Raw genomic sequence first — 18649 nt, forward strand, 5'->3', positions numbered from 1 at the left:
CTCCAGACTCATCTTGTATTTTACCTTTCCCAATCCTGGAATCATCCTCTTTTCTGAAGAGCCCTGGCTCCTTTCGTTGGAGGATGGCATTTAGAAACCAAGATCTGGGTGCTAGGTGTGCTCATTGCTCCTGGGGTGTCATTGTTTCTAGGCCTTTTCAGCAGAGATAAGAAATATGTGTGTATATGATTATACATATACAGTCACTTCTACTATAACGTGGCATGTGTGTTCCTGAAAATCACTGTGTGATGCAAAGTTGTATAATAAAGACCACAGGGTTCGTGGCATCAATGGAGCTAGGAAAACAATACTCAGAAACTTTGTCAGTGACACATTAAAGAGAAAAGATAGGAACCTAATAAACCTATTTAAAACAGCAGTCATGCTGTTAAACATGTTAAATGGTTAAGTATTACATAAAGAGTAAATAAGGCTCTTTGCTATGAAAAAGACATGAAGTTTGCTTATGTAGGTGAGTTTTGGAAAGGTTGTGGCTTGTGAGTTATTTTGAAGTGGTGGATTGAGAGTTATCTGAAATCAAATGAAACACCACCAGATGTGGATGGATGTGGCTCATAACACATGCTGTTATGTTATGGACTGCGGTAGATCATTTTCATTTGAGTCAGTTCTCCCTTGGGTGCCTTGCAATTTATTCTTCATTTCTGGAATAATTTTTTTTTCTATTTCTTTTTTGAATTCAGTCAGCTTTTTAAGTTTCTCATTTTTGTTTTTAGTTTTTCAGTTTCTGTCTGATTCAAAGTGGTTTTCATATCCTCAAATGCTTGTTTGAATATGTTTAATCCAATTATTAATATATTAGGAATAATATATTAAACAGAATATATTTAATTCTATTTGGAATACTGACTGACGGAGTTTTTGCTGCTTTGAGGTTGTTTTTGGTAGGAGGTTTTCCTCACATGATATGTCAAAATCTGTTTCCTGATTTTCTGGATTTCACTTTTCTTTTGTTCATTTTTGTGATATTGGGGGGTTTTAGAGTATTCCTAGTTTAATGGTGCCCTTTTCTGTCAGTATAAAATAGTCCTGTTACTTCAGTAGTTCTTATTTGTTTGTTTTAATGGTTGGAGAGAAGGGTTGTGAGACTTCCAATTTTATGATTCTTTTTGGTCTTGCAGGACCTTAAATTTTCCCCTTTTTCTTTTTCCCTTTACCATCCAATTGCCAAAGGACACTCTTTCCTTCCTTTTGCCTGTCTTCTCCCAGAGGCCATGTGTTTCAAGGTTGTGCCCCCTTACATGGCGGCTAGCGCTTTAAATGGCACCTGTTCTTTAAATCACCAGAAGTTTGAACTTCCTTCCCTGTACTCTGTATTCTGATCTGCCCATTTTCCCAGTATTTTCCCAGATTTAGGGTGGGTTTAATATTTTTGGTGGTCCTTGCAAATGACCCTTAGGCCTGTTTGCTGGCACCAAGTCTTGTGGTGAGTGGGGGTGGAGTGACAGCTTGGGAGATCAGTCAAGTACTGGGATTTGGTGAGTTTTCTGTTTCCATTCATAGAGAGCATTTTTTTTTTTTGTCTTTAGGCTATGCTGAAAGCTTGGTTTTGTGTAGGATTTCCTTTTCCACCTTGTTTTTTCATATGGTTTAGGGGAATATTTTTAGTTAGTTAGATAATGCTACCACCATTGTCCTCACTGAAGTGTCTACTTTTGGGGGGAGGGGGAGCAGGAATCTATTGACTTATGCTATCAGTGCTACAAAGGTTTTAGTAAGAAAAGACATAGGTAGTCAACTTACACTGGTGAGCTAGAGATGTTAGAAAGTACCCTGTAGGAGATATAAACCAATTTAAATACTCTTGCTTCATTCTGCTAGCATGTAAATGCAGGTTCTAGGTTATTGCAAGAGGCTTAAGTGATTTTTTCTGTAAAGTAAGGTTATTAATTCAAATATTTATTTCTGTAATGTATATTGGAAATGCTTTGGTTTTATTTATAACATGAATGAGTTACAGGTCTATATTCAACCTAGCACTTCTTTGGTACTTCTTTATTCTAATGACAATCTAATATGTATAGTTTTCAGAAAAGGTAACTTCTTTTTTGGAATTTAAATCATTTTTAATAAAATTTTTTATACTTAGAGGTGGAGATGTAAATAATATATAAGAAATCTAATGGTATATAAGGAATAATAAAACATTCACTTGTGGATCTACTGCCTCACTGAAAAAGTAAAACTACCAGTATTCTTGAAGTCCCCTGTGTGAACATTCACAGTCTTATTTCTATCTCTAACCCCAGGATTAAGAGTTGTTAAGAATTTGTGGTTATTATTCTCTTGGCCTATATTCTTAAGCAGGATACTATTAGTACATGTAGCTAAAGTCCATTTATTTTCCATGCCCTCACATGCCATTGTATGACTACTTCACAGTTTATTTATCCATTCTGTTTGTTTCCTTGCTGGTTCTGTTAGTAGGATAGTAGATTTTTTTCTTTTTTTTTTTAAGAAAGGTAACTTCTAAACTTGGAAATTGATCTGATAGATGTGAACTTCTTTGAAAGTTAAACTACTTGTATCTCTTCTCTTTCTTTTTCTACTCTTTCGGCTTTCTCAGTTTTATTTTATGATTGAACTGTTGTCCTTTGATTACAATAAATTGTAGGTGTCGTGTTATTTCTTGGCTGTACACTTTTATTGTGTTTAATAAGATGGCACTGTATCTGTTGATTGTAGTTGAAGCTAACTGGTTCTCTGTCTTATATGCTTTATATCTATGTCTTTTTAACATGAGAAATTTAACAAAGTTGGAGTTATGTGTGGAAGTTCTTTATGCTTGGTTTCTAGAATTTAGTTGCTTAAAATATTTATTACCTTTAAGCATTTCTTTCCCTAGAATTAACAAGTTTTTTTGTCAGTGTTTTACGTTGTTGGGGTAGAAATTGACTTGTTCCATTAGTCATACATTTCTTTTTAAAAATATAAACCGAAATTAAAAGGCCTGTTGACTTTAAACATCAGAAATCTTTCATAATATAAATTAAAACCTTTGCTATTAATGATGTGTTTTTGGAATTCTCCACGTGGCTTTTTAATGGTGTTTAAAGGCAGTCAGTACCTATGCCCAGCTGTCTGTCTTTGGAACCTCATATATGAGCTTTCATTTCTTTTTTCGTAGCTTCCCCAAGTCTTAAGTAATGACTTGACAGGCTCTCTATACAATTTCTTTTTACTGCCCTACCCCTTTTCTTTCAGCTGGCAAATATGGTAGCCCCAAAGCAATGTCCATTGCTCTGCTCCCTTACTCCTTCCTTTAGATTCTATTCCTTTTCTATTTTCACTACTTTAACTATTGTTTCTGTATTGTTGTTGCAGAAATATAAACACATTTAAGATATAGCTGTTTGCTTCTAGTAGATAATGGTGTAGAAAGGGTAAAACCCCATTAATTACTATACTACATTAATTACCAAGTGATGTGTAAATCTTAGACACAAGGCATGGATTAGGGAGTTCAGGGAAGGTAGAGTTCAGAAGTGACCAGGGAATGCTTCATGGAAGAATTGATATTTGAGCTGGATGTCAGGTTTTATTGTCAGAGGTATAGAAAAGATATTTCACATAGAGAAATCATTTTGAGCAAAAGAACTAAAACAGAAAAGTGAGAGGTATGTATTGGACACAGTTTGGCTAGATTGGAGGGTGTTTCAGAAGTAGAAGATGGTAAAGTGGGAAAGAGAGCTTTAGACCAGATTGTAGAGCACGTTGGATGTTGAGCAGTTTGGACTTTGTTCTTCAGCTAAGGAAGAGCTGTTGAAAAGTCTTTTAAGCTTGGAAGTGACCAGGGCTGTCTTTAATATGCCCATATAACAAGATAACAAAGATGACATTATGTCCTTCCTTATTAATAAAGCTTGGTTCTGTAAAGAATAATGCTCAACAACACTTGTTTAAAAGGACAGTGCTAGCCTCATTCTTAATTTGATTGTTTGAAGGAAATTGGTGGGAATATATGCCTTTCAAGTAGAAGACATGAATAAAGATAGATGATTCTCTTCTCATTCTCCTCTGTATCTCACTTCTTGATCTCCTTTCCCAGGTCAGGCCAAATGCTGTGCTTTCCATAAAGAACTGATTCCTTCCATTTAGAAGAGTTTTCTTTTGAAATCCTCATAGTACTTCTTATCTGTCTTACTGTACTTACCATGTTTGACCTTATAATAAAGGGAGTAGGTGTATACATAGTGCATTGAAGGTTTTTATGCTTGTGTCTTAGTTGTTCTTGCATTCTTTTCATGTAGATTCTCAGTAAACATATAGTAATCTATTAAGTTTCTGTCTTTCACATGACCCTAGATTTTACATGAGGATTTGTGCTGAACTAAGGTTTTGGACTGAATTTAAAGTCTTTAACACTGCTGGTCTAGATCAGTAGTTCTCAACATGTTTTCTGCTGTGAGATACAGTAGATGAAATTTTGACACATGGACTCCCATGCATCTACTTAGCAGGGAAGTAAAATGTTACAGTGATTTATAATTGCCACAACTATCCTAGGATTTGTTGTCAGTGTAACAAGTAGTAGATGATGTATATAGTTCTTAGGGCAGTAGCTTTAACTCTTCCCAATTCTCTTCCACTTAAGAAGGCATACCAGAATGCAAGGAAAGGTAGTACTATGAGGATAATCTGAAGCCCCCTCTCTCTATTTTATGGTTCAAAGCAGCACTTTAGAAGTATCAAATTATTTGCAATAAAAATCCCAAGTTATAGTATCCATCTTTCAGTATAACTTTAGGGTTTGGATTTCTTCTTTTCCATTAGTACAGATATTTTTGTTGTTAGTATTTGTTTGTTTGAAATGGGTAGAATCCTATTTTGATGCGGATTAGACTGGTAGTCTGGGTATTACTCCTGGATTCCATTTCATTTCTGTTAAGTTTTAGAGTTTGTGTTTCTAAAAAGACCTCTGAGGCCTCTTCCAGTTCAAGACTTTAGGAAGTTGCAGAATATCGCAAATATGGTGTTCAAACTTTTTCTAGAATCTGGCCAACATCCTTATTAATACGAACATCTGTTTGACACACTTTGCCAGCTTACCAGACTTTAACCAAAGTGATGTATATTTGGCCATTTTTTATGTTAAGTGCCTAGTGTCACATTTTAAAGTGTGCTCGTTTTTGAACTTCGTTTTTTTGTGGACAAAATATACTTTTTGTTATTGGGGTGTAGGTGGTTGAGGACTGTAAAAATGATAGGTTCCAGTAACTATATGCCTGACAAGGAATACTAGGAGTGTTAGCCCTTAGTTTGGGTTGAGGCGCGTAGAACAAATGGAACTTCAGCATTTAAGAAGTTACATCCTCTACTTGATGAATGATAGCATTATCAGAACATGTAATAAATATTAAATATCAATGTGTATGCTTCCAGTATGGTTGCTGATTATAGATTGGGGGGTGATAAATTATTTGGGAAAATAAAATAGGAACTAGTAATTTACCTAAAATGCCTTATTATTTGTGGCATAACCACCGGTATACGTATCGTTATGGGGAAGATGTTAGATACCATAATGAAGTAGGATGATAGAAAAGAAAATGTGAAGGCACTCTAAGTTATTTTATTATAAGAGTAGAAGCTAAAAATAAACACATATACCCACATAGAAGCTTGTATACCAGTGCTTAGAGCACCATTACTAATAATAGGCAAAAAGTGGAAAGAAATGTCCATCAGCTGATGGATGAATGAATAAATAAAATGTGGGGGCTTCCCTGGTGGTGCAGTGGTTGGGAGTCCGCCTGCCGATGCAGGGGACATGGGTTCGTGACCCGGTCTGGGAAGATCCCACATGCCGCAGAGCGGCTGGGCCCGTGAGCCATGGCCGCTGAGCCTGCGCGTCCGGAGCCTGTGCTCCGCAACGGGAGAGGCCACAACAGTGAGAGGCCTGCGTACCGCAAAAATAAATAAGTAAATAAAATGTGGTATTTCCATAGAGTAGAATATTATTTGGCAATAAAAAGGGATGAAGTATGAATGCATGCTACAACATGGATGGGTCTTGAAAACATTGTTAAGTGAAATAAGGTAGTCATGGAAGATTATATGGTTCAATTTATATGAAATGTCCAGAATAGGCAATTCTATAGAGACAAAAAGATGCCTCACTGCTTAGGGCTGGGGTGTGGGGTGGGAATAGGGAATGGGGAGTGACTGCTAATGGGCACAGGTTTCTTTTAAGGGTGATGAAAATGTTCTGGGATTAGTGGTGATGGTTGCACATTCCTGTGAATATAAAAAAATTCAGGTGTATACTTTAAATGGGTGAATTGTATGGCATGTGAATTATATCTCAGTAAAGCTGTTTGCTTTTTTATTTTTTAAAAAAGAACTGAGGCTGTGTGAGGAGATGTTTTGGACCTAATGGGTACTTTGGGAGATATAGATGGAGGTGGAACGGCATGGGGGAAAATAGGCATTTCTGGCATTAGTATACCATCACATTGTAACACCAATGCTACCCTCTCTGTTTGCTGGCTAAGAATGTAATAGGTTGTGTTTTAGTGGGCATTGTAAAAGAACGCAGCTTTTTAACCTTACCTAACGCTGAGACTGGAATTGTGCATTATTCCACTTGACAGGATTAGTCTTGCCTTTCTCTTATTTGTGTATTTTTTGTCATATTAAATTCAAATGTTTTCCTGTTTTCAAGGTAGTGCATAATTATGTTCTGCCCATCTATCCATGCTACACCCTGCTTTGCTCTTTTTGTTCACACCTACTCACATTTGTGTCATCTTTTTACCTCCTGTAATTGGAACAGTCCCTAGTTTCATGTGTGCTTGAAATCACTTTCTTTCTTAAATGCTTGCTTCTGTGAAATTAACTGACTTGAAGATACTGTTTCTTGTGGCTTAGTCTTTTTATATGTTTATAAATCTATTCTTTTAAGGCCTTATTAGTACCGTTTTTAATTCTAGAGTCATATTAAATGATTCCAAATATATTCCCAAACTTCTCATTTGGCTTTTGCTGTATGTAGTATTTGCCTTTCTGATTTCTTCAACAATGATGACTCTTTAATAGGAACGTTGCTAACCAATTGACTTCCAGTGGCAGTCTCCATTTGTTCCATTTGCCCCCTTTTCTGGGTTATTTCTTTATGAAGCTAGCACTTATTGAGCTCATACTGGCACTATGTGAAGTAATAGCGTAGCATATATGCTTATTTAATAACAACTATTTAATTAATTTAACAACTAAATTTATGAAGTATACAAACTATTACTACACTGTTTTACAGATGAGGAAACTAAAACTCAGAAGATAATGATTGTTCTTGATCTTAACTGTATAAAGTCAGAAAAATCTTTTAACTGCGTATGTATAGCTTCTCTGTGTTGAGTATCTGCTTTCGTAATGTGTATGTATTTGTACGTATTTGGTGGTTGCTCAAAGTTTTGCAAATTTATTCCTAAATGGAATCATACAGTATGTGTGACTCTTTAATGTCTGGATTTTTTCCCTCACCAAAATGTTTTTGCAGTTCATCCATGTTTGTGTCTATCAGTATTTTGATCCAGTTTACTGTTGCCTAGTGTTCCTTTATATGTTTATACCACAGTTTCTCCATTCCCCTTTCATGGACATTTTGGTTGCTTCCAATTTGGAAATAAAATTTTCTCCCCCTCATTTTTTGTGCTATTTTTGTCATCCATTTTATGCTGCATGTTTTTACTTTTATACATTATTGCTACGTTTGCTTTAAAAACCATTATCTCTTTAAAAAGTAAAAGTAAGAAAATAAAAGGTAAACTCTCATACTTACCATTTCTATTGGTCTTCCTTTGTGTAGAAATAGGTTTCTATCTTTTGTTTCTCAGAGCAGTTTTAGGTTTACAGAAAAACTGAACAGGAAGTACAGAGTTCCTATATACTCTCTCTCTCTCTCTCTCTCTCTCTCTCTCTCTCTCTCTCTCTCTCTCTCTCGCTCTCTCGCTCTCTCGCTCTCTCGCTCTCTCGCTCTCTCGCTCCCTCGCTCCCTCGCTCCCTCGCTCTTGTCTCTCCCCCTTCCCTATTATTAACATGTTGCATTGGTGTGGTACATTTGTTAGAGTTGATATTGATGCATTATTATTAACTAAGTCCATGGTTTACATTAGGGTTCATTCTGTTGACAGATTCTCAGCTTTTGTTTGTCTGAAAATGTTTTTATTTCTCCATCTATGGAGGATATTTTTGCTTTATGTAGATTTCAGTTTACAGGTTTTTTTTTTTTCTTCTTAGCACTTTAAAGGCGTTATTCCTTTGCTTAAACTTGTTCACATTACTTTCTGCAAGGAGTCTGTGGTAATTCTTTGTTCCTCTATATGTAATGTGTCTTCCCCTCATTTTGGTTGCTTTTAAGATTTTCTTTATATTACTGGATTTCAGCAGTTTGATTGTTAATTATGTGCCTTGGTACAGTTTTTGTGTGCTTAACCTGTTTTTTGTTCATTGAGTTTCTTGAATATATGGGTTCAGTTTTCCTCAGATTTGGAAATTCTTTGGCCTTTGTTTCTTCAGATATTTTTTCTATCTCTCCTTCTGGGATTACAATTACACCATTTTTAGACTGCCCTTGATATTCTCACAGGTCCTTGATGCTCTGTTCTTTGTTTCTTTTTTTGCTTTCTATTTTCACATCTTCAATTTAGGGATCTTTTTTTCCTACACTGTAGAATCTGTTGCCAAGTCTATCTAGTTGTTTTTTATTTGAGATACTATATTTTTCATCTTTAGAAATTCGTTTGATTCTTCTCAAAATAATTGTCTTTTTTTCTGTTTTTCATTAAATCCTTTAATATATTTATAAAATTTTAAAGCTTATGTCTTTAAAGATATCATCATCTTGTTTCTGGATCTGTTTCTTTTGTCAAATTTTTTTCCCCTGGTATAGGTTACACATTTTTCCAGTTTCTTATGTTGAGTAAGTTTTGATTGACTCTTGGATGTTCATCATGCTGTTGTCTGGATTTTGTTGGTTTCTTCTCAACAGGCTTAAATTTTGTTTTGGCAGTGTATTCCATTTCTTATGAAAAAGTAGTAGTAGTTTAGCACTACTACTAAGGAGGTGATTCTGCATCAGCGTCTACTCGTTGCGCCAGGTTTCAATGAGATTTTTCTTTCCTCTAGTTGGAATTTGAACATCTCCAAATCTTATGTAACCTCTGGTAACTTTTGAGCCTACTGCTTCCTAGTCATTATTCTTTGCCTGGCCTTGTAGAGTTTCACTTTACTAATGCTGCAGCTTTATTTTCAGCAAAAAACTGTGTTGTCAAGTATGATAGCAATTAGCTATATGTGGCTTTTGAGAGCTTGAATTGTGGCTAGTTCAAATTTAAATATTCTCTAAGTATAAAACATACTGAATTTCAGGAACTTATGGAAAAACGATGTAAAATATCTGTTTTTTAAATCAATTGTATTCTGAAATGATAACATTTTGAGCATTCTAGTTAAAGGAATTATGTTAAAATTAGTTTCACCTGCTTCATTTTACTTTTTTTTAAAATTTACTTATTTTTTATTTTTGGCTGTGTTGGGTCTTCATTGCTGTGCATGGGCTTTCTCTCGTTGAGGCAGGTGGGGTCTACTCTTTGTTACAGTGCACGGGCTTATCATTGTCGTGGCTTCTCTTGCTGCAGAGCGCGGGCTCTAGAGCGCAGGCTCAGTAGTTGTGGCGCACGAGTTTAGTTGCTCCGAGGCATGTGGGATTTTCCTGGACCAGGGATCGAACCCGTGTCCCCTGCATTGGCAGGTGGATTCTTAACCACTATGCCACCAAGGAAAACCCATTTTACTTTTAAAATGTGATTATTAGAAAATTTTAAATTACATTTTGGGCTCACGTTATGTATGTTTTGGACAGAGCTGCTGTAGAATCCTCTGTGCAGATTTCAGGTGCAGTTTGTCTTCTTGAACTGTATTCTATTACTTTGCCACACAGTTTCCGGCTTCCTTAGCCTCCCTAAATTTCAGTTTCTGCCTCTTTTACTCGCTTAGTCCACTATATTCTGCTTGGCTTCTCATTTCTGCACTGCTCTCCTGACTCTTCATTGTAGGGTTGCGGTCCCCAACCTTTCTGGCACCAGAGACCGGTTTTGTGGAAGACAATTTTTTGATGGGATGGGGGGGATGGTTCAGGTGGTAATGCAAGCGATGGGGAGTGGCAGATGAAGCTTCGCTCACTCCCTCGCCCGCCGCTCACCTGCTGTGCGGCCTGGTTCCTAACAGGCTGCAGGCCAGTTGGGGTCCGTGGCCCCCGGGGTTGGGGACCCCTGTTGTAGGGGACACTTTCCGTTTTCTCAGGTGTTGCAGTGCTGAGCTCCTTGTTGTCCAGTGTTTTAAAATTATAGTTTTATATATATATATGATCAGTTTTCTCGTTGAGTTCACTGGGAGAGCATGACTGGTGCTAGTTACCACATCATGGGTAGTAGCAAAAATCTTTTTAAGGCACGAGTAAGTTGATGACCACATATGAGAACATGAATTAAAAACACCATTTTTAAACCTCAGTTTTGATTACAAAATGAAATTCATCTTTGAGCAAATAAATACTTTGTATTGTGTTTATAGACTGTACTTTATGTTTTTGGGGTTTTTTTTGCCTGCTTCATTTTTATCTTAATCTGGATTGATTTTTAAAGCTGTTTGTTTTCATATAGAAACCTATTTTCTTTGACATTACGTTATACTCAAGGCAGAAACTTTGATACTTTCCAAACATAAAGCAGTAATTTTCTTCATAATTGTATCGATAATTTTAATCAAGATTTGAGGAGATACTTTTTAGGCCCTCAAGGTTTGAAACTAGGAATGTCAGTATCATGTCAGCAGCACTTTGGTTTCACTTTGCTTTCTAGTTTATTGGCATTCACTGATTAGGCACTTAAATAACCAGCAAATATGGCAAGAGATAGGAGTTAGGGAGCAAATTACTTATTTTAGGCCATTCAGGTCTTCATTTGTCAGCAGTTGTGCTGGGTTTCATCTGTTTGCTTTGTAAAGCGTATTTGGGACATTTGAAGAAAGGAGTTTTGAACCTTGGTCATTTCATTTAACCCTTTTTTGTTAATATGGAAAACTGAAAGATGACAGTAACTTGTGCCACAGTATAAAATATGATATTCAACATTTGTCACTGAAATGGTAATGCCTTCAAAGGTCTCATTTGTTTCAGAGGACCTTTTTTAAAAGTTTTCTTTTCTTTTTTTTTAAATGACCTCTCCATGTGCTTTTTGTGATAGTGTTTGTGTACTTTTTAGTTCTGGTAGTTGTCATTATAGGAGCTTAAAATGTATTTTTAAAGTTATAGAGAATTATCACTGTTTATAATTTTTGTTCACAGCAGGCACCGACTTGTTATTCGTCAGGATGTCTTCATATATAGATATTGATGTGCATTGTATATCTGAAGCCGCTCAAGTGTATCAGTCCTCTGAGACTGATATGCTTTGCTCTCTTTTGAGTCTGTTGCTATAGTATGCATTCGTTTATTTCACTTATTAAATTTATTCAACAAAAGCATTAACTGAACTGTGGTTAAAAGCATGCCTGGGTTCTAATCCTGGCTTTACCACTTTACTGGTTTAGCTGTGTGACCTTGGCTAGCTGCTTCTTAGTCTTTCAGTTTCCTCTTGAGGATAATAGTGAGGTTATTGTTGGCTTTACATCACTTAATATGTGTAAAGCAATTAGGCTACTGATTAGCATATGATAAATACTTAAATGTTATTGCTCCTGTTGCAGTTATTATTACTATTATTGTTATGTTAGGCCTTTCTTGGACACCTTTTCTCAAATTTTAATCCCCTCCCTATGACAGTACTTCCTTCTCTGCTTTATTTTTTTTTCATTAAGGACTTTCCACTAGCCTGCTGTATACACTATATATCCCTTATTCACTGTGTGCTGTAGGTCTCCCCCACTAGAATGTAAACTCCATAAAGTCAGGAATAGATATAGGGATTTATTCCTAGCACCTAGAGAAGTGTCGGGAGTATATTGGATGCCCAGTAAATGTTGTCTGAATGGATAATGTTGAATTGTGTGCCAGGTATTGACTAGATATTGGGGATATAGAAATGAAAAAAGTGCAAAAAGGTTTCTTCTCTTAAAAAGCATGTAGTATAATAGAAGAGACTCATACCTGCAAAACTAACTATAGTTATTTTGCCCCATGTAAGTGATGGTGATGGTGGTGGTAAAGGATATCTGAGGATGGCCTCATAGAAGGTGTCAGTTGAACTGGACATTTGATCCAGATAAGGAAGATTGTTTCCAGGCAGAGGTAAAATCTTGAACAAAATTACAGAGTTTGACAGTTTGGGCAATGGCTTGAAACTAGGAATGTCAGTATCATGTCAGGTTAACAACAGTTAGGTTAACAACAGTGTAGGTTAATTAGAAGTAGAGGGAGCTAGGAAATTGGTTGGGACCAGGTTTGGGAAAGATAGCTGTTAGAGGTACAGGTTGTCTAGCTCTTACCTGGACAGAGTAATGGGATTTTTGATGTTCAATATGTGAAATTTAATGATAACTGGCTGTAGCACTAACATTTTAGTTTTGGTTTTATTTTTTGAAGGTGAGAGTGTATTTCTTTATAGATTGTTATAAATGAACTATAAAAACTTGGTTTTTAGAATATTGCTTTTTAGAAACTATTTGAGAGCTGTGTACAAAACAAATTTGTCAATAATGGTTAATTTATAGAATAGAGGAATTAATATTTTTTGAATTAAGAATGTGTACCACATGTGTAATTATCAAATTTTTATTTAATTTGTTATTTCCCATGGGTCAAATTGCCAAACTTTAATTCCTACTGTGGCACTGACACAAAGCTGGTGTCAAAATATATTTAAAAATAATTAGTTTTGTTTAGAATGAGAACACATGAAAAATAGGTTCATTTTGAATTATTGGATTTTAGAAATTGGTAATGTATTGGTATTTGAGGAGATTGTTCTGTATTTCGGTACAATTAGACTAAAAGCTGAAATTGGCTTTTTAAAGCAAGCTCCTTTTAACCTTGGCAAAAAAAAAAAGGCTTATTTATGTGTGTGTGTGTGTGTGTATGTGTTTTAAAGTTCAACTTTGAATGCTTAATTTGTTAATATAAAAAGAATATTTGGCAGACTATGGCTCCCCCCCTCCTGCTTCTAGAGGGGTTGTACATTTCAAATAGAAACAAAATTGTAGTCTCACAATAATTAGTATTGCTGAACAAGATTCAAAAGACTGGTGTTTGTGTGGAGAAATTACCGTTTTCATTTGATGAAGCAGATTTACTTGGGGATTGTCATAATTACCCAATCATGCAATTCTAAATTATTAGATTAGCATCATAAATTGATCCTGGCCAGTCAGGGTGAGGAGAGGCTTTTACCATCTTTGTCTTTCTACCTAAGTGTCTTGCTACTATTTCCAAGCAAAAGTGTAGCAGGACTGGATTATTCTTTATGCACTACTGCATTGGTTAGCATTTATTAGTGTTCCTTTATTAATGTGAATTATTGACATTAATCTGTTTTATATTTGTTTTTGGCATTTTTATGTTGATTTTCATTTCATTGTTCCCTTTAAAAGAGTGGAAGCTATAAGTATACACATAGCATTTGAATATATACACATTTTATGGCAACGCAAGTCACTGACCCATTGACAGTTTTTTTTTCTAAATGAGAACGTAATACAATGAACATTTTCAGAATGTAACTATTTTATCAAAACGTAAATTCAGTAGGCTGTGTATACCAGTTAAATATAAAGTATATCATGTGATATAGAGGATAGGAAAGTGGGACCTAGGACACCAATTTGTGAATCTTGGCGTGGATAGAATATTACTGAACATTTAAGTAATACTTCCTGAAAAAAATGGATTAGTGACATTAGCAATGCCCAATTGGCTAACATTGTGTTTTTATTATACAAATTTTAAAAAATTTATTTTTCTATTGTTCAGTAAGTATTAGTGGAACTATCTGTGGATTGTTGAAATTTGTAGTAATGAAATTATATTTAATTTTGTTTTAGAGTTAAGAATAATTACTAACCCATCTAATATTTTTTTCTTTATTAAGGAATTGGATTTTGTGAAAAAGTAACAAAGAAGAATTCTCTGCAAGGATCACATCTAAGTGCACTTTCTGCTGATACATCATTTCTAGTAAGACATCCTTTTTTCTATGTTATGAAGTAAATAAAATGGGAATTTTTTTTTTAATAAGACTGTCTTGTGACCTTGAATAGCAGTCACTTTGGAGTTTATTTTGGGGATTAAGGTAGATTAATTAAGGAAATTCATAAAATCCTGTTGAATATACATATATATGTATGTATATATACACACACACACACAAAATATACATAATGTGGTATAGTGACAGTTTCTCATATAGTGGCACCGCTGAGATAATCCCATACTTTTACATCTTTTCCACTTCCATTTTCCATGTCCATTACATGTATTTGAAAATAAGGAAAAAAAATCTAAAGTCCATATTTACTGTGACAGTAAGTTGGAGGAAGAGAGGGTTTGAGGACATGAGTTACGTATTATGAGGAGAGATTTTCAAATGAAAGACAAAGTGGACAAATCTAGCCATATTTCTTGAAAGGTGGAAGGGTTGAAGAAAAAAATTAAGCAAATTTAAGAAATGTTTTTAAAATGTAGACTTTTTTTGTGACTTTGAATTTTTTGCCTTAAGTCGTAGGTCCACATTTGCAAAGCTCTGGAGTAGGCAGTTTTGATTTAAAAACTTACATTGGCCTAGGTTAATGGTTCCAGTATGCTAGTAAGATGTGTAGTTCTCCTCAAAAAGCTTTCATAAGTGAAACTTCACTTGAATTCTACCTTCTATTCAAAATGGAAAAGAATTAATACTACGATATTTTAAAATGTAATTTCAGAAAATGTTAGGGGATAGTTTTTGGTGTGTTATATATAATATGTGAACATTCTGAATGTTAGATACAGTTGATCAAGCCTGATGGTTATGTCAGTAAAAACCTGGGAAAGCTACTTGCAATATTTGCTCTTGTTATTCTTGTTTTAAGAGTACTTTGCTGTTTAATGTTTAAATTTTTTCTTGAATAGTTAAACAGTAGAAAGAATTTTTATGAGCTTACAAAATGAGTTTTTGTTAAAATACTTTATTCCAATGTCAGTTTCTTATGCCCATATATTTTTCTTCTTAAACCTTGACTGCAGAACAGCCCATTTTATGATATACTTCAGTTTGGGGAACTAGGGGAAAAGGTATTGTTTTTCCAATTGAAAAGTATCCTTCAGTCGAAAAATTGTATATGTACAGGAAGGATGGGAATAATGAAGTTTAGTTCACATTTTAAAATATAAACCTTGGTTAGTCTTCTGTATATCTTTTAATGTTTTTTTTTCTTTTCTTTTTTACATTTCTCATATATATATATAGTTCAGTAACTGCTCAACACTGAGTGATTTGAATTAAAGCACTATAGGAATTTAGACATTCTCATTCCAGAGAATTTCACCTGTAGTTTCCCTATAATTCTGTACCTTCTCTGAACCTCCGTGATGGCTCTGAGCATAACTTCAGTTGTTATATTTGGGTTATGTTTAAGCTTTAGGGTATCCTCTATGATACTTTTTTCACTAAGTTCTGAAGATATAAACAGTGTCTTATTCTTTATGGCAGGTTTTGCATGGTTCTGAGGGCTGTGATTGAGTTAAGAGCTACTTGTTTTGGAGTTACTCTGAGTTCTTAGATGGGAAACACTCTTTCCTTTTGAGTAGTTTCAAATACTGACTGAAGAACTTCAGATTTGTTTTCCCTATAATTCTGCCCTAATTCTGAGTAGAAATTGGAGGAGTTGGCAGACATTGGGCAAAATTTTTTCTGCCTTTTTTCTTTTCCTTCATGTCTTAGAACTGCTTTGGGCTCTTATATTTTAAGCGTTTGGTCCCCTTTGAGTTAATTTTTATATATGGTATTAGGTAAGGGATGAGATTTATTTCTTTGCATATGAAAATCAAATTGTTCAAGAAGCATTTTTGAAAAGGTTATATTTTCCCCTACTGAATTACTACCTTGGCACCTTTGCTGCAGATCAGTTTACATTATATGGGGGTCTATTTCAGGATTCTGTTATGTTCTATTGATTTATGTATCTATCCTTATGACAATACTGTACTGTCTTGATTACCATAGCTTTATATTAAAATCAGGTAGTGGGGCTTCCCTGGTGGCGCAGTGGTTGAGAGTCCAACTGCCGATGCAGGGGACATGGGTTCGTGCCCCGGTCCAGGAAGATCCCACATGCCACAGAGCGACTGGGCCCGTGAGCCATGGCTGCTGAGCCTGTGCGTCCGGAGCCTGTGCTCCGCAACAGGAGAGGCCACAACAGTGAGAGGCTCGAGTACCGCAAAAAAAAAAAAAAAAAATCAGGTGGTGTAAATCCTCCAAGTTTGCTCTTCTGTTTCAAAGCTGTTTTTCTATTCTAAGTCCTTTCCATTTCTGTGTATTTTAGAATTAGCTTGTCATTTTCTACAGAAAAGCCTTAGTGGGATTTTGATTATGAATGCTTTTATCATAGAGGCTAATAAGGAGATAGTTAATCTCTTAAGGAAGTTGAGTCTTCTGTTGTGTGAATTTGGTATATTTCTCCATTTAAGCTGTCTTTAGTTTCTCGGCAGTATTTTATAGTTTTCAGTGTAAAGGTATTACACGTATTTTGTTGAATTGATCTCTGTTTTCTATTTTTATGTTGTTGTAAATGGCGTCTTAAAATCAGTTCCCGATTGTTTGTTGTTAGTGTATAGAAATATAGATTTTTTTTTTTTTTTTTTTTTGCGTTATGTGGGCCTCTCACTGTCGCGGCCTCTCTCGTTGCGGAGCACAGGCTCCGGACATGCCGGCTCAGCGGCCATGGCTCATGGGCCCAGCCGCTCCGCGGCATGCGGGATCTTCCTGGACCAGGGCACGAACCCGTGTCCCCTGCATCGGCAGGCGGACTCTCAACCACTGCGCCACCAGGGAAGCCCAGAAATATAGATTTTTACATAAACCTTTGTAATTTATGATTCTGCTAAACTCACTAGTTCTGGTGGCAGTTTTGTGTATTCCTTCAAATGTTCTGCGTAGACCATCATCTTGTCTGTGAGTAAAGACTATTTTACCTCTACCTTTTCAATTTTTGTACCTTTTATTTCTTTTGCTTGCTTTATTGCACTGCCTAGTAGTCCCGGTGCAATGTTGAATAGAAGTGGTGGGCTCACATTGTTGCCTTACTCTTATTTATTTATTTATCTCTTTATTTATGGCTGTGTTGGGTCTTCGTTGCTGTGTTGGGTCTTCGTTGCTGCACATGGGCTTTGTTGTGGTGCACAGGCTTCTCATTGCGGTGGCTTCTCTTTGTTGCAGAGCATGGGCTCTAGGCATGCGGGCTTCAGTAGTTGTGGCTCATGGGCTCTAGAGTGCAGGCTCAGTAGTTGTGGTGCACAGGCTTAGTTGCTCCGTGGCATGTGGAATCTTCCCAGAGCAGGGCTTGAACCTGTGTCCCCTGCATTGGCAGGTGGATTCTTAACCACTGCGCCACCAGGGAAATCTCTGTTGCCTTACTGTTGATCTTAGGTCAAAACCATCCAGGCTTTTACCATTAAGTATGATTACCATCATACTTAATGTAGGCTGTAGGTTTTTTATAGATGTCCTTTATCAGATTGAAGAAATTCCCTTATATTCGTCGTTAGCTGAGAGTATTTTTTTTCTTATTATCAGTGAGTATTTTTATCAAATGAATTTTTATCAGATGCTTTTTCTGCATCTTGAGATGATCACATGGTTTTTTTCCTTTTGTCTGTTAATGTAGTTGATTGATTTTTGAATATTGAATGAATAAATCATACATTTCTGAGATAATCCCCACTTGGTCATGATGTGTTAATACTTTTTATATATTGCTGGGTTAAATTTTTTATATTAAGAAGCCATTTATTTTGGTGAGCTATCCCAAGAATTATCTCACTTTCAATCTTTTTAGGTCAGTGATACAAAAGCATAAAATTCCGATGTTGAAGCCTTGAAGAAAGTTGTTACAGATACAGATAATAGACAAAAATTGCAAATATGTAAATGTTTTCTGATATCTTGAAATAAAGGTAATTTTGAGTTAAATTGTTGTGTAAGTTCAGATTTGTGTTAATGAGAGGTTTTTTCCATCTGTGTTCATAGTAGACATTGGTATGTAGTTTTTTAATAATGTCTTTGGTTTTTGTATCAGGATAACAGGGTGAGTTGGAGAAATTTCCTCTTCTGGAAAAGTTTTCATACAGTTGGTGTTATTTCTTCTTTAAGTGTTTGGTAGAATTCACCAATGAAGACCACTGGCCTTGGAGTTTCTTTGTGGGAAGGTTTTAAACTATGAACTCAATTTATTGGATTGATATTGGGCTATTCAGATCTGTAATAATTCTTTTTGAATAAGCTTTAGTTTTTTGTGTCTTCTAAGGAATTTGTCTATTTCATGTAAGTTGTCTAATGTATTGGCATGAAGTTTTATATTTCTGTATTGTTTTAATGTTTGAGGGATCTGTAGTGATACCTTCTCTTTCATTCTAGTATTTGAGACCTTCCTACTTTTTCTA

General features: G+C 35.5%; 1 protein-coding gene across 11 annotated transcripts in view; it reads left to right on the top strand.

The window, feature by feature from the left end:
- The window catches only part of MEF2A (myocyte enhancer factor 2A), a 174867-nt gene that overhangs the window by 11698 nt on the left and 144520 nt on the right, over positions 1-18649 (top strand). For all 11 annotated transcript variants that reach the window (XM_033431440.2, XM_033431442.2, XM_033431438.2 and 8 more), the window contains one exon: positions 14106-14191. The gene's annotated coding sequence lies outside the window, so the exon portion shown is untranslated. The remainder of the gene's footprint in view (positions 1-14105; positions 14192-18649) is intronic.

Source organism: Orcinus orca, chromosome 2 (assembly GCF_937001465.1).
Source record: "Orcinus orca chromosome 2, mOrcOrc1.1, whole genome shotgun sequence".
NCBI classification, from domain to species: domain Eukaryota; kingdom Metazoa; phylum Chordata; class Mammalia; order Artiodactyla; family Delphinidae; genus Orcinus; species Orcinus orca.